This window comes from Lepidochelys kempii, chromosome 4 (assembly GCF_965140265.1).
Source record: "Lepidochelys kempii isolate rLepKem1 chromosome 4, rLepKem1.hap2, whole genome shotgun sequence".
In the NCBI taxonomy this organism is placed as follows: domain Eukaryota; kingdom Metazoa; phylum Chordata; order Testudines; family Cheloniidae; genus Lepidochelys; species Lepidochelys kempii.
The window spans coordinates 49,714,210-49,732,066 of NC_133259.1; positions in this window are offsets into that span (position 1 = coordinate 49,714,210).

Here is a 17,857-nt window from a genome sequence, read left to right on the forward strand (position 1 = left end):
TTGGCAGCCTGATACCTCATTATCCCCTATGGGTCAGGGTCCCTGGCTGGACTGTATCTGCCATGGTGCACCACACAGTTTGGCCAGAGGAGAGATCATTATTGGAGATGTAGTCTGACCAAGAAGCCTGGCATACAAGAGACCATGGGGGCCCAACTACCACTCCAATGAGGCAGCACAATGCAATAGAAAATGTTGTTTAATGTTGAATTCACCTGAAACAAAATATTTCATTATTGGTTTTCCTGGCAATAAATAAATAAATAAATAGATTATAAAAACTGAAATTTTCCAGGTAAAATTTTGATTTTGTGGGAACTGCAATTTCCATCAAAAATAATAAGAAAATTCCAACAAAATATTCCTGACCAGCTCTACTCCTCACGTAGATGCAGTTATACTATGCACTTTTACTATGCAGTTATAGCTATGCACTTTTTTGCCAGTAAAGTTTTGTCTACACTAGAGCTTTTGATGGATTTGATAGGTACAAGCAATGTAGAACTGAAGACAGAAGGGCTTATACTTCTAGGGTACTACTCTCCCCTACCTGTTCCTATCTTCCTCTGACGCTTAGGAGGAGAAAATGCTAGAGCCCCTCTTAATATCAAGCCTCCTGCTTCATCATCTCATGTCTCATTCTGTGTTATATTTCCTCTTTCTAATTTCTTAACTTTGGCAATGGGCTCTAACCCCCCTTCTTCCTTTAGACAATTTGACCAGTTGAAACTAAAATATTTATCTTTCCTTTGAAGCAGCAGTAGGCTAATCCCTTAGGTGATTGTTAACTATCACTTTTAACTTACTTCCATTCACGCTTTCCAGCTTATTTGGTTGTACTCAATGCAGATGCCTTATGATTTGTCTCTCTGGGCCAGTTAGCTTTTTACTTTCACACTAAGGTGCTGGACAAGTGAGTAATACTGCCCCATAGCTGGATGCATTATTATTACATGTAATAAATGTGCTTATCATACCATTATCAAAATAAGATTTTTTCTCATATCCTCTCCAGTCCAACAATATTGTCCAACCTGCCAGAACCCTTTTCAGAGCATGGAATCCTCTGAAGAAGTGACAATTCTAAAATATAACAGATTCATTAGTAGGACTTCAGTTTACCTTGTTTCTGCCTCATAGATGTCATGGGAAGATAAGACATGTTCCTCTGACATTCTTTCTCTCAACAAGGGCCTTATTTTACACCTAATTCTCACAGGTGTAAATGAGTCCACAAAGTGCAAGGCACAGAGGATCAGGCTCAAAGGCTGTTAATAGCAGACAAATAATAAAATATGTTACTGACGCTACCAGAAATGTCTGCGATGCTTTTTACCAATTCTGTACAGATGGATGGTAAATAGGAGATACAACAGATGTGCCATCAACCACCAAGATAAGAATAGTGTATGGCATTTTCCTATGAAGAACTGGAATTCAGAATCTAAAAAATATCACCATTTAGACATACTAAGTGTTTTGCATCAAAATCCCCACTTTTTATACATCATAATGTGTTTATATAAAAGTGTTGCTCATTGGGGTAGCCTCATGAGAGGTGAATGTCTCCAGTAGCTTTCATGATGGTCCCAGGAGGGATAGAATTATATAATGTTAATGGAGCATACTTCAGAACAATACAAGCAATACAATGCAGGACACTCAATCTCCAGTAGCACACAACAAGTCTGAGACATCACCATCTCAGGCCTCTTAACATTTCTTAAAAGTAAACAATGTTCTTCATCCTTAAGACTGCAAACCCCAAAGCCTGCCTCCCAAATCAAGTTTGGGCTCTAAACCCTTTAAAATAGTTGACAAGGTGAAAGGTATACTTGCAGCTTGCACTGAGTACAAAGGACTGTAAATATGCTGGTGAAGCTATATGATAGTGCAAACCAGTGGTCATCAAAAACTCTTTATACCGTGGCATAAATTCCAGCCTTGGGGACAGCTCCAATGTCTACATCTGAGTGCTACCAAATGAAAATGGTTCAAGGCTCTTATAATGCTCTCCATGATGCCCAACAATAGGTATTGCCACACAAGGCTTAGCACAGGAAGAATCTGGGAAGTACTTTGGATCCTTTCATGGTTTCCCTAGCAACCCCACAATAGGAGGGGATGCATATAATTTTTTCTGAGGTTTTCCAGGACTAAACTACTGTTCCAAAAGTCTTGAAAAATTCCAGGTTTAAAAACTAGTCCTTTCTTTGAAGTTGATATGAGGCAATTGAAAATGCATGCAGCCACTGAACATGGGAATGGGAAACATGGTCCTTCCAACTTTCCTTCCTCTGGTGTTGTCTTCTCCAACATATGGCCAACCCTGGATACTCCAAATTCTCCCTTCTAAACAGAGTGCATATTGCAACAGGTCAGGAGCACTGCTAGGTCAGAGGCTCCCCACTCCTCCCTCGTCGGCACAAGAAGACCCCCATGGTTCACTACTTCTCTGCCTTCTAGACCCATGGCAAGGGAATAAGCATCCAATCTGGGGCTCCAAGATGTTCCTACTCTGTTATCTTGGCGCCACAGTCATCACCAGTTCTGATCTGTGGCTTTTTAGGGGCACTGAAACCCCCTTTCTGTTTCCCCAGAAATAAGTCATCAGCCAAGCTTACTAACCACTTAACCTATCAAATTTGAAAATAGGATCTGATTTCCCTCTTTGTCACCTCAGATTTACACCAGTGTAGGCCCCCTGGCCTCAGTAGAGTTACTCATGATTTATAGACATGATTGTGAAAGAATAATTAGGCCCACTGTTGCTCATCGCAATACATCCTCACTGCTAGAGCACACATGCTGGAATCATTGATTTGGTTTAATTGTGCCATTGACCATATTACTGATTCAAAGTTCTAAATTAAATAATGCACACCAGCAAAGTCATAGCTGTGCTTTTAAAGCAGATGCATTTCAGTTTTTCAAGTAACAAAAGCAAAGTTAGATGAAAGTTTTAAAAACACTATTCAAGAATTGCAGCCACTAATTTCATTCCTCATTCTTATCCCTCTGTAAAGTTTTATTAAAAAGTAAGAGAAAACCAGTCTACACAATGCAGCCTGTCTCAGGTGTATACAGGACAGCAGACCTTCTTGGGTATTTGTTGTCAGAAGACCTTGATGTTCACAGGTTTCAGATCACATTAGTTCACATTGGAGTGATGGGGAAGAAAGAGCTATAGCTCTGCCCAACTGTTGACACTTTAATGTTCCCCATAAATAACCCAGGCTCTGGCTGCCACTGGTTATTTGTCAGAACTGGCAGTCATTCGGTGGTTGTTTGGGTGGGATAATCTATGTGTTGGCATATGGCTGCTCTTGTTAAGTGACTTTACCCTATAGGTTTGTAATTACCCTTTAAGAAGCAGAATCATGACCTTTACACTTCAAAGGAAGAAAACTTGGAGTCATGGGTGGCAAGTAATGGAGGCTGGGGGACGCTAAGCCTCCCCAAATCTTCACTAACACTCCCTGCCACGGCCCCATGGCCAGGCCATAGAGGGGCTCAGAGCTTCTCCAGACGATTTGTTGGGTCTTGGATGGCTCAGGCAGGTGGGTGGGCCAGGGCTTGCACCAGCCAGGGAAACTAGTGCAGGTCAGGGCTCGGGGCAGCTCGGGCACGCAAGTGGGCTGGGGCTGCTCGGGCAGGCAGGCTGGCATGCAGGCCAGGATTTGGGACCGCTAGGGCAGGTGGGCAGGCCGGCTAGGGTAGCTCATGCAGGTCAGTGCTCAGGATGGTTCAGGTGGGCCAGCTGGCCGAGTTGGCACACAGGGTGGCTTGGGCCAGCAGGCTGGCATGCAGGGCGCCTTGGGCAGGTCGGCCGGGGCTCAGGGTGGCTCAGATGAGCAGGCCAGTCAGGGCTTGGGGCAGCTGGGTGGGCCAGCCAGGGCCCTTCCAGCCACAGTGGGAGGCCCTCTGGCTCCAGCTGGTGAGAGCAGGAGAGCAGGGGCAGAGTTGAGGCAGGGCCTCAGGCTGTAGGGTCCTATCATGGATGGATGGTTCACACGCCGCCCAGGCTTGGATTGAATTTTAAAGTGCCAGAAGCCAGCATGGGGACTGATGGGAGCCAGAAGCAGGTGCCAAGTGAGAACAGTGAAGTGACTGTTGCTGAAACCAGTCCCAGAAGAGGCTTTGGAGCACGAGCAACAGCAGCACATCTTGGGGCCATACGCTGAGGAGTTATTTGAACCCCCCACCAGGAACAGCCTTCTGCAGAGCCTGGAGCAGACATGGAAGAGACAGAAGCCACCCCTGATCCTGGCTTGGATTGGCTCCTCTTCCTCCCCACTTCCCATCATATGGCATTAAAAATGGCAACTGGGAAATGCAAACAATGAGTGTGCCTTGAAAGCAAATTTTGTTTGAGAAGGCACAGATTTTTGCGAGAGCATTGTTGTTTCTTAAAACTAATAACCTTACATTGTCACGCCTGTAAGCACACCACTCTATAACCACTCAGTGGTATAACCAGCCATTTGGCAATGGAGGGGGGAGGTGCAAATGTTTTCCATTTACAAATTTAGTCCAGTGCAGTTAAAGGTGGCTCATGAAGTCCATAGGTGACAAATCATTTTTGCCAAATTCAACTGGGGTTTGAAATTTTGTCCAGAAGTGTGGCAGGGGCTGGGGGACAAAGGGGATGGCAGTGGAGTTCTGTATGTTTGCATGCAGCCATAACAGACTAAGCCATGTGGATGCTAATACAGCATCTTGTTGATTCTCTCATGAATTCTGACCCAATCCCGGGTACTGATAGCTGCAAACTTTTCCTGAAGCAGGAACTCCAGCAAGGTAGTCACATTTTGGGAAAGGGAAAATTTGCCAGGGCCATCTCAGCAGCTCACCAGCTTCCTTCACTCATAGATGTACTGTCCATATGTTTGAATACTTCGGTTGCATAAAACTACAGGTTTCCCACCAGCAGTTTGGAATAACATCTCCCTTTGTCAGTCGGGCTCCACACGAGAACTGTTATGTCCTCCAAAATGTGGAAGGCCTGAAATAATAGAAAAAGCTTCTGTATCATAGCCACTCATGGCACCTCTCAACCCCCCACCCAACCCAAGTAGTTCTGCAATTTTTAGAAAACAAAAACAGCTTTGAATTTTTAACTTACCATTGTCTCTGCACTTCTTTCTCTGTAGCTAATCAGGCTGTGTCCAGGCTGTCTGTGCTTCTGTGATCTGAAGCATCCCTTTCATAATATATTCAAGTTCAGCTTGGAAAAGTAACAGTTTATCGCCTTGAAATCCCACAAGGATTTTTCCTGTGCTCCTGCACTGAGCTATTTGAAACAAAAACCCTCTGGGTCTTGTCCTGCTCCAGGCTCCTCAAGCTCTACTTGCTGCAGTACCTTCACAGCCACCCAGAGGCCTGGACCAACGTACCTTCATGGACCATTCCAATAGGAAGCATTTCCATAAGGAACTTATGGTTGACATTTTGGACAGGGCTAACAAGCAGGTTTGGTACCAAAGACAAAGGAAAGGCATGGCGAGGGAGCAGGCACTTGCTTTGCAATTCCTAGAACAGGAATGGTGGCTAAGGGAGGAAAACAGAGCTCAGCAGAAAGTCTGAGTGGCTCATATCACTAATGGCCACAAGAGTACTGGCTCCTGCTGCTTCATCCACACCATGACCTGAGTCCCCTGTCGGCACCCCGTGCTGCAGTCCAAAAGCAGCTTGGAAAACTCCATGGCTGCGTGGTCTATGCAATTGGGCTTCATGAGTGGCTGGGCAGGGCAGCCCTCCATATTAACCTCTTCCCCTGTGGATGACTCCACCCCCAACCCTCAATGCCAAGTGTGTGGCAAACAGAGAAAGAAGGGAAAGGAAAACAGGGAACGAGGAGCCAGGCAACAGTAGGGAGTTTCTGTCTTGTAACTGGTTTCACTGTTTGCACTTGTTCATGGACTTTGGGGTTTTTTGTTTGTTTTCCTTTCCTAATAGTAGTTATATTGGTTTGAGAAAGTTTAAGATCACAGATACCTAAAACCGGTCTTTTTACATATGGCTTTCCAAAAGAAAGGCAGGATTTATGCTGATCCCCTTCTTCAAGCCCATTCCCAGTTCGCTGGGTAAGAGGGGACCCTTGTCCTGCCCACTCTACAAGGCTCTTGGTCTCAGGCCCTTAATGAAACAGTGACAGGATTTCTACCCAAATACTTACTCCTGGGACCGCTTCCACTGCACCAATATCTGCTAGGTTCTTGTATATACATCTGATTTTTCAAAAACCTTAATGGGCCACACTATGTGATGGGATGGGCTGACCGTTAGGTATCACTTCCCTTAAGGAGGCAGACTACCCCATGACAGTCATGTTTGACATCATGTTCATTAACATGACTCATCAAGATCATTCTCTAACACAAGCTAACATACTAGTGACGATAAGCTCAAAGCGTGCTACAACCAAACGCTTCTAAAGCAAGAAATAGGAATGATACCAAATGACTGACAGTATCATCTAGTAACTATAACAGTATCTTTTGGGGATGATTTCTAAATGAAATGTTAACACAGAGAGAATCAATGTACACAGAAGAGCTAGAAAGGGAAGAAGAGCTGGACAGATGGTGTGACCTAAGTATCTCTTAATGCCAACTAGAAAGGGGGCGTAGAGGAATTACAGAACTCTCAGGAGCCTGGTGTGTACATTCTAATTCACCAAAGAATGTTGTGAGGTCTCAAATGAAAGCCACTTTGGTCATTCATATTGTTGTGAAATGTATATACAGATACTATGTAACTGTATATACAGATACTATATATTTTCAGTATATACACTGAAAATATATTTTTAAAGTCTTTATCAATGTATTAGTAACCAGCAAAGGTGAAAAACAGGTTTTCCTCTAACAGGAGGCAAGAAATGTGTCTCTCTCTGTCAGCATGTATATCAAGTATTGTAAGTTAACAAAATGGATGCCCGTTTCCATACAAAGTCAGACGTGAAAAAAGTGATGTGAAGTTAACAGGGAAGAAGCACATACAAAAAACAAGCCACCGAGAGCTATTCCGCCAAAGACTAAAGTAATGAACTTTTTGGGTATTTCTAGAAGGCAAAGATGACACCCTGATATCCTACACCTATGATGTAAATGGACAGTATACTTGTGTTCATGGAAAAAAGGTGGACTTTGGGTGTCATAAACATCTTTAGACAGGAGGTTAACCTGTTAGTTAAGTTTAGTCTCTAGAAAACATGTTATGATTTTGTTTCATATGTCTCCATTTGTGTCCAGTATCCTCACTCACTATCTCCTGAAGCTGTAGTCTTTGATAATAAGCTTATTCTTGTTTTCACTACAAATATATCACAGTGCTGTGGTGTTAAGTAAAGTGCTAGTCCTAAGCTGATTTTTACCAGCTGGTGTATATTGTTCCTTTAGGGACAGCAGGCCTGGTATTTCTGTGAGTGTTCAGCGGAAACAAGCTGGATACTATATGGAACAGTGGAGAGGGCTCGGGGATTTGTGTGTTCCATTCTTTACCCTGGATAGAGTGAGCGAGGCCTGCAGAGCCCTGGAAGGCAGCGCTTGTGCTGCCACAGACGTTTGGTTTCAGGGAGCTGATCCACAGCCAGCACAGACAAGACATCCTCACAGGTGCCTCACAACCCTAGGTACTCCTGGGGAGCATCACAGGTGGTGCTACATATCAAAAAATGAATCAACCCCGATCAAAACAAACAAAAAAGCTTGTATAAAACATCAGCAAGGGAAAATGCTGGGTCTCACAGGACTATAAGGGAATCCTGGTCCCTTGGCCACATTCCAATTCAGGTAATTACATCCTGCCTAGCGAAATAGCCTCTGCAATTTCAATTCAATATGTGATCCTTCATTTCTTGTCCTGAATTGCTACATAGAGTTCTTGTGGGCTGCTGTGTTTCATTCCAGAGAAAGCTGCATTTCACTGGAGGGTGGAGTGATACCTGGGTATAGATTGTAAATCAGATTAAGTTTCTAAAGCCTTTTGGGGTATTTCATTATTATTTGACACCCCACAAGCGTGTGCTGGTGCTTTGCTGAACAAACAGGTGAGCATGAGCCCTGGCCTAAAAATATGAACAGTGCTATATGGAACAACTACAAAAGTATTATTTATTAATTAATCATCATCAGGGAGTGGTGTGGGGGATAGATGATGACAACTTATTTTTTACCTCACAGTCCCGCAGTATGAAAAGTTGTGGAAGATTTATATTTATGCCTGAATGGTCTTTATTTTTCCTGGGTTTAAATCAGCATCTCAGCATTCTTTTTAATGCAGCTTCTGCTAGATGAATAAAAATATTTCATCATAAATATTTCAGAGAATATTATATAAGGAGTCACCATTCCGCAGCAAATCAAATTATTCACCTAGAGCAAAAAGCAAATGTATTATTGGGATTTTTTTTTTTTAATAATCCTTCATTGAAGTGGTTTCCAAACTTTTTAGTAAGGCGACCCACCAACTTCAGATTGTCTTTTTGCAACCCACTGTTGCATATATGCACCCTCCACCCCGGCACCGCAGCACTTGTCCCAGCACAATTTGGAGGAGAGGCCACAGGGCAGCCAGGACAAACCTGAGTGAGACCAGTGAGCCCTTGCACCAGGTCACAAGGTCTGAAGCAACTCCTCTCTGCAGGAGGCCAGAAAAAGTGTATATTTGCCTAGACCAGGGCGCCATGATAGGTTAATCAGCCTGGACATGGCAACCCATCTAGAACCTTCTTGCAACCTACCCATGGGTCAAAGCCCACTGTTTGGGAAACATTGCTTAATTGTTCCACCACATAATCATTTCACTGCTCCAGATTCTATAGCAGAGCCGGATTCTGATACCCATCATGCTGAGTAACACCTTACCTCACAAAAAAACCTATTGCCTTCAATATACCTACTCAAAGCCATGATTCACAAAGGTACTTAAGCACTGGTCTTGCAAGCTAAAAGTTTGGTAAGTGCCTGGATACATTGTTGAAATATTTTAAAGTATTGTCATTATATATAAGACATCACCCTCTTACAGGAGGATATACAAATAGAAAAAAAGGAGTTATTTATGGTACTCACTGAAGTGGTGGCCCTGCATTAATATCATGCTGTACCATGTATAATAAATAATAATACAAACCACAGAAAAATAGAGGTGGGAGTAACTATATTCTTTGGTTTGGAAGTTATTGACTGTTTTAAACAAAGACAAAAATGATTTGGGAATAATAGTAATGGCTTCTTCCTGACCTCCACGTTTCCCTTACAAATAATTAACTACTTATTTGTAACTAGTCTTTTCATTAAAGATATGATTCATTTAGTATATCCTCACAATATAGACCTGCACACAGGGAAACAAAGAAAGATATATCCCCTACATCATCATACAGGTTGTTGCAGAACTCCTTAACATAAAGGCAGTCCAAAAGTATAGTTTTACTAAGTTACATGTGACAAAGGCTACGTTTTAGTCACGGGTATTTTTAGTAAAAGTCATGGATAGTAAACAAAAATTCACGGCCCATGACTTGTACTATATACCCCTGACTAAAACTTGGGTGCTCTGGGACAGGGGGCAGCACAGGGGCGCCAGAGGTGTTCAGGGCGGGGGAGCGGCCTGGGGGCGCCATGGTTGTTGTGTGGGGTTTGGCAGCGTGCAGCCCGGGCCCCCTGCTGCCGCTGGGGCGGAGGCAGGCAGTGGCATGTGGCCCAGGACCCCCGCTGCTTCATGGAGGGCACAGCAGTCTGAAACGCCCTGCTGCTGCTGTAGGGGACCTGGTGGCCCGAGATTGCCCCAGCAACAGCTGGTGCGGCTACAGAAGTCAAGGAGGTCCCAGAAAGTCACGGAATCTATGACTTCCGTGACCTCCATGACAGACTCAGAGCCTTACATATGACTAAAACAGATAGTTTTAAAATGTTTGCATTTTGTCCACCTACAGCACAAGGTGGCACTATATCTGTAAGGGCAAAAAAAAAAAAATAGTGACCAATTCCTGTAGTAGTCCGCATTTTTGTGAGCCAACATTCTCCTGGTAGCAAAGTATTTATGTGAGGAAACATTTTCTTTTTCCTGAGAAGTATGGTTGGTTACAAATATATTCTTCCTTGAAAATACCATGGACCTGATTCTTCCCTGCCTGGCCTCTTGTGTAGTCATTCACAACTGTTCCAAGTGGGGGTAAAATGATACCTCTGGAGTTAGTGCCTGTCAAGGTTCCTCCCCCACTCTGAACTCTAGGGTACAGATGTGGGGACCTGCATGAAAAACCTCCTAAGCTTATCTTTACCAGCTTAGGTCAAAACTTCCCCAAGGTACAAAATATTCCACCCGTTGTCCTTGGATTGGCTGCTACCACCACCAAACTAATACTGGTTACTGGGGAAGAGCTGTTTGGACGCGTCTTTCCCCCCAAAATACTTCCCAAAACCTTGCACCCCACTTCCTGGACAAGGTTTGGTAAAAAGCCTCACCAATTTGCCTAGGTGACTACAGACCCAGACCCTTGGATCTCAAGAACAATGAACAATCCTCCCAACACTTGCACCCCCGCTTTCCTGGGAAATGTTGGATAAAAAGCCTCACCAATTTGCATAGGTGACCACAGACCCAAACCCTTGGATCTGAGAACAATGAAAAAGCATTCAGTTTTCTTACAAGAAGACTTTTAATAAAAAATAGAAGTAAATAGAAATAAAGAAATTCCCCCTGTAAAATCAGGATGGTAGATATCTTACAGGGTAATTAGATTCAAAAAACATAGAGAACCCCTCTAGGCAAAACCTTAAGTTACAAAAAAGATACACAGACAGAAATAGTTATTCTATTCAGCACAATTCTTTTCTCAGCCATTTAAAGAAATCATAATCTAACACATACCTAGCTAGCTTACTTACTAAAAGTTCTAAGACTCCATTCCTGGTCTATCCCCAGCAGAAACCAGTAATAGACAGACACACAGACCCTTTGTTTCTCTCCCTCCTCCCAGCTTTTGAAAGTATCTTGTCTCCTCATTGGTCATTTTGGTCAGGTGCCAGTGAGGTTACCTTTAGCTTCTTAACCCTTTACAGGTGAGAGGAGCTTTCCCCTGGCCAGGAGGGATTTCAAAGGGGTTTACCCTTCCCTTTATATTTATGACAGTGCCAAATTCTTATTTGGCAAACTATTGGAGTGCACAGGTGTGAGGAACAATACAAGGTGTAAGGAAAGTGGAGAACCCGTCCCTGTATCTCTCATTAAGTCCTATCAGATGTGCTTTAGAATGCTGTGACTCTTAAAATGCATAAACCTCAACCAAATATCGTGTCTACCTTGCAATACAACTAAACTGTTTTCCCCATCTCTGCCTGTAGGGCAGAACTCTGCTTCCACAGATCTCAGTAGCTGTTTCATCTCCACTCCAGCTGTTTCAATGGCATATGATACAGAGCCCTTAATATCCATGTCTGCAATAACGAGCGACACCCACACAAAGTATGATGGCATATGTAATTCATTTAGCAGTAGCACAGTGTTTCTTTCTCTGCATCTTGACCTTCAAACTCTCTCACTTAAAGTTGTTGCTTTTGGCAGAGACAAAAGCCCCCAGCCACAAAGGGAGGGGGTGGGGGCGGGGGCAGTGATGAAATGGAAATCAGGCATCTGCCCAAAGTTTAGACGCCAGGAAGAATAACATTTCCAAGTTATTTTTTCCCATCAGAAATAAGGGGGGGAAAGGCCATGATAGACTCCGAAAATGTGAGATGTTAGAACAGCATGGCCTTTGGTAATAAAATACAATCGTAATTAATAACACTTATAAACTCCCTTCTTCCAATGTTCTCAAGGCACTTTACAAAGGTGGGAAATGAGGAAATTTGTACAATGAGGATACCTAGACACAGAGAGATGAAGTGATGGTCCCATAGCAAGGTGTCCCCATCTTTACTATTGCTTTTTCCTCTTTCTCCCATTTGTCTTCTTATCCATCTGTTGTGCCTTGTCACAATCTGAGATAGTAGGCTTGTTGGCCCAGGCTCTGTCTTTGGTTTGCTCATATGGACAATGCCTAGCAACATGGGGTCCAGGTCCCTGATTGGGGTTTATAGTAGCAACTGCAATAGGAATAATAATAATGAATAATAATAAAGACAGTGGTGAAGTCAGGAATAAAACCAGGCCTCCTTGATTCTTATTCCATGTTCTCGCCACTACATTATGCTGCCTCCTTGACCTCCCAAACACAATGCTTTATACTTTAGAACTAGAATTTTATTAGCAGGATAATGTCAGGATAAAAATAATGGAGTCCAGGCACTATTAAATGGAGCAAAAAGGAGCAGGAAAATGGAAATATCACTAAAACAGTATGGGCTATGCCTTAGGGAAACATTCCCATGCAATATCTTACCCTACCACTGCATAGCTGCCAACAGACCCTCTCCAGCAACGAAAGGCAGTCTGGCAGCAAAGGAGAAGTCAGGGCCCAGTCTGTGCAGCATGACTGCCTCTCAAGTTGGTATAATTCAGGCCACAATGAGATGCCTACATTAGCACTGCTGTGAGCAGCATTACTTCAACCTTCACACCAAGGGCATTCAATCAGTGGAGTTATATGGATTATTAAGACTGAAAAAGCTTTACAATTCTAATTTAGCTTCCAGCCCCAAGAGACCAGTCACTTACCCCAGATCACTTGGCACCCTAGATCTTACACCAAAGACAACACCTGTAGCCAATGCTGTAATAAACTAAAGGTTTATTAACGAGGAAAAAGAAATTAGAGAGTTATTTACAGGTTAACGCAAGCAAACATATACACAGATGAGTTTCAATCTAAATCCTAAGAATAACAGTGTTGTAGTGATGTGTCAATTCAGGGCAGGCCCAAGAGGTAATGCCTGGGGATCTCTGGCTTCACTGGCATCACCCCACCTATCTCTCCCCCACCTCCCTCACTGACCACCTAAGGGGGAATAAGTAGCATTTACTTTCCTTCTCTCCAATGTAAATGGAGCACTTTAGCTGCAGGTTCTCCTGCTTGGGCAAACTACATCTATACGCTGCCCCTTACTCAGGAAAGTGCACAAAGGTTCTAATTCATTAAGGTTCTTACAAACATGTGTAACTGTAAGCACAAGAGAAACTCCAATGGGACTATTCATGTGTATTCATGCACATGCTTAAGTACCTTGCTGAATCAGAGTCAAGATGCAACATTTAGCCCAGAGAAATTTGCTCACCTCTGTACACAATTAGAGGTTGTTATCAGATTTGCCCCTTACTTTGCGGTACGCTCATTTATTAGGCTTACTCTTCTGGGGGGGCGGTCTGTAATTCTATTAATGTACTGCTTGTGTCACCTGTGTTTTCATATGGAGCTCTACTTCTCCCTTCTGCAAGTCCCCTCCCAATGGAGCTATCATGCAGGGCCTAGGTTCCCCAGGGCTGGGTTCCTCCAGCCCCAGAATCAGATGAACACACACACACACACACACACACACACACTAACAGAGCAAGTCTGAGTGGACCAGGTCAATCAGCCCTCTCAAGCTGACCCCTTATATGTCTCTGGACTCAGTGGGCTGGGTCAAGCAGTATTTCCAAGCTGCCACCCTCGTATGTCACAGGTACAGCTTGTCCCTATCCCCACTTTCATGTTACAATTGTTCTGGTAGTAACCCACTTGATGAGCAAACCCCACCGTATTTTTGGGCGCTACAGGGATCTTTAGCTTAGGTAAGAGGAGTGTTGCCGCAGAATAAATGGGGAAGCCAAAACACAAAAGAGTAAAGTTCAGAGAGAGAGAGGGAGCGAAGCAACCAGCTTAACCATAGAAGTTATTTATTGAATAATAGTGATAACCACACAAGGAGAGCCTGAACAGACATAACAGTTACATTATTAAAGATTACAAAACTGATCAAACAAGTCAGGGTTAAAAAGTTATACCTGAGGTAGCAAAAAAGAAAGAGAGAGAGACGAGGTCTCACCACTCCATGAAGCTTGAACTGGTCGGGGTTCCTAGGTGATGGTGGTAGCTCAGGGTCCTGAGTGCTGGAGACAGGCAGAGCCCCCAGCACGATCAGTCAGGAGAAGTTGAAGTCCCAGTGGAACTGTTGCAGTTTGGATCAGGCATCAGAATATTTACTTGCGTGTGGGTAGGGGTTTTTTGTAAGTAAATAACAATGGTTCAAGGGAGAACACTAGATTTGTTTATGACTAAACTGATGACTCAAGGGTTTTCTTTAGGCTAGACAATAGGAACTGATCATTCCTGGCTATTAATGGTGTTCCTTCATGGAAGCTCACAATGCAATTAGGCAGCTTCAGTATTTTGGATATCAATCAAGGATTCATTACTAGAATTGGTCTGATAACTGCTAGCTGGGTGTGTGCAGGCATAGGTTCATTAACATCTGGAGCAGAGATCCCCCATGATGCAGTGCTTCCCTGCTTTTCTGGTCCCAGAGTTCAGTGAGGTTCTTGCCTTGGAATCTCAGTTCTCCATTCTGTATGCTAATGGAGATGCCTCCCTGTCCCATCTTTGATGCAGATGAGGCTAGGGGAGTTGCCTTAATCCTATCACCCTTGTCAGGAGGGGTTTAGATGTGTCTTCCACTGCTCTTATATTGCTTTTTGTAAGTCTTTCTTCTGATCGGTTTTGGTTCAAGCAGAGGCTGGCAGGGGTGGGGGGTGTCCTTCATGAGCCAGACAGGCTGGATACTGCACCCTGGTTCCCCAGGAACACAGAGCTGACTGGTATCAAGGTAAAGTTCAAAAATCTCGGACTGTATCCTTACAGCCTCGCTTTTTCATTGATTCAGCCTCAAAGAGATAAAGGTGCTCATCATGTAACTCTTACTCATGCAAGTAGACTCCTCTAGCCCAATGGGACTTCTCAGGTGAATAAAGCTTGCCGGAGCTGGTGAACACTAAACATAGATAGATATGGCGGGGGGGTGGCATTTTCAACAGCGCAATTGACCTTTCATTTTATAGGCAAAATGGTTTTGCATATATTAGAATAAAAATATACAGCGTGTGGGTAAAAACACCTGGTTTTCAGTTACAGCAGTTAGCACATTTTGCTAACAACCCCGGAATGATACTGCGCCGCGGCCGCAGAGTTTGAGCTCTCCTGGGGTCATCACACCCACTGTTAATGGATGAGTTGGTTTTGTTTATTTTGGCTTTTGCTTCTTCACCAACATGCCAAGGCACCACAGTGCAGCCTCTTCTCTATTCTTACACTGGTGTGGGGCCGGGCAGGCGCTTAGCAAAAAAAAGCTACCAGCCAATGGAGCCACAATAACAAAAGAGCAACTTCAGAGGGGAGTGGGCCAGGAATTTCTTTGAGCCTGGAACTGCCTGGAGTTAATTGTTCACATAAGAAGAATAAACCGGTGGTGCTATAATTGAATTTTTATGGAAATAAACAGGTGGCAGATTTACTGTGGCTGTGGGGATAGCAGGGGGTGAAATGCTGTAGCCACATTAACCTGTTTAATTTAATAGCCTCTGTACTCCTACAGGAGAAAAATAATGCTGTGTAGCTAGTTCAGTCAGCTGGATGCCAAATATAAATAACTACAATTACCATAAGATTGCCCATGTGCTGGTTGGGAATAGGGCTTTGTGCCAGCGTCTGCTTAGTTGTCATGTTTATTAATTAAGCTCCAGGAAGTTTAAAAACAAAAGTTTTGGTGTAGCAAGAAAAATAAAGACACCAAGGAGGAGCAAGTGTAAGGCATCAGACACAAAGGGCTAACTGACAGTCCCCTCTGCTGCACTGCCTACTCAAACAGACATTGCCAAAGCCTCAGGGTGACTGTTTCCAAATTGAGAGAAGTGAATGAAGTTTTGCACCATGCTACCCCCTGGTGGTGTAGCATTAACAATACATTGGCTTTGAAAACTGGCCAGTGTCAGACTGCAATCTTCAATATTTGAGGGCAATGAGCACAAAATAAGCACCGATGTTTCTAAAGCATAGTATGTTTACCATTAAGCTAATTGTATGAGCAAGGATGAAACTATATGATTGAGTTTCTTTACCTTTCACTATTGATACAAAGCAAAAATAGATCGAATCAGGAGTAGCACTGTATTTACGTCTTGGTCAGCTAGAGTGAATTGATGGAATTCTGTTGCATGATTCAAAGACAGCTCTAAGACAATCCTATGTGATAATGGAATTAGAGAATGTGTCGGCTGCATAGTTAAGCACTCATTAGTCAGGAAATACTAAAGTTAAGGTTCCAGGCATAATCACCAGGAATAATCATAGCTCTGTCCCCTAGGGCATATACAAGGCAACATAGTCATGATCAGTCTTAAATACAGCAATATAACATCAAACAGTTTTCCCCTACAATTTCAGATAAATATGTGTAACATCTTATACTATTGTGCACTATTCTGTGTGTGCTGGACAAATAGCGTCCATGAAAGTACTTTATACACAAGATGCCTTTGACTGAGGCAAAACTTCCGAAGGAGCCATTGTTTCATTGACTGTGCACCTTACACAATATCACTCTGCTTGAGAAAAAGAGCCAAATCCCCAGCTGGTGTCAAATAGCATAGCTCTATTGGCTTCCGTGGAGCTACATCAATTTGCACCAACTGAAGATCTGGCCCATAGCACATGAGCGTTAATTAAAAATTATATTGCAATTCCATATATTTACAATGGGGCAGAGAAAAGAACTTTAATTTTGGCACTACCTGACTTTGGAGTGGTAGACTTTGAAACCTTAATATTCTCTTAATACAGGGATTTTTAATGCAATTCCCTAGCTGTCTTAAAAGAAAATGACAGAAACAAGAATTTCCATAATCTTGAAACACTTTAGTAAGACACCACTGGAATGTGCCTACTGACTCTTGTCTCGTTCACTATGCACTGTATAACGAACACCCTGAAACTGCAAGAACCCTGCCTTCTTGCCAGCTCATCATTAGTAGAGTATTGCCTTTTACCACATATTATGGGCAACAAACTCTACCATCCTTCTGAAACATTACACACTTGTTCAAATGATCAGTATGTTAGCTCTTCCTAGCCATCCGCAAGAGCAACATTTTTCCATGTTTTTTTTTAGCATTTCTTCTTCTGATCCCCACTAATGAACCCAGATCCAGAGAGGCAATGAAAAAAATATTTTTTTAAAAAGTAGCTAATTGAACTTTGCAAGCTTCTAAAAAAACACAGTTCAGGGTTATGTTTTGGAATAGCGAAGCTGGGTCTTCTATTATCCTAACCAGTTTGCCAATCCCAGACAGAAAACAGGGGCTTCTATTCCAGGCCCAAGGGTAAGATAAACTTTATGGGGGAATGTTAAGGAATGACATTGAAAAGCTATGAGAAAAATGTATAAAGCAAAATTTAAAACACAGACCACATTTTGTGTTCCTACTGACACACGTTAAAAAGCAGTAAGTGCAAACTTCAGGGATTTCCTGTCTAAGAATGGGAGGAACATGGTTTCTTTGGGTGTAGACCACTTTGGCCAACTATAAATAGTAAAATAAAACCAGCTCCTAGCCATGGGCACCCTGAAGAATTTGAGAATACAAAAGAATTCCAGGTTGCCAGCCTGGAAAATGTGGGTAAATTCCCTGAGCCATGGAGCCAATATCACCTCCTCCAACTCAGTAGCGTATTTTCAGTCTTACTCAGTCTCACCCTAACGCAAACCCTTATTCTGGTGGCCATATACTAGATAAGCCAATCAATCATACCAAGTTGGCCCAATGAAATAGAAAGATATGCGTGTCATCCACATACTGAATCCTATACAGCCCATAGTATTTCACTATCTCCTCCAATGGTCTAACATACATGTTGAACAGGAGCAATGACAGAACAGAA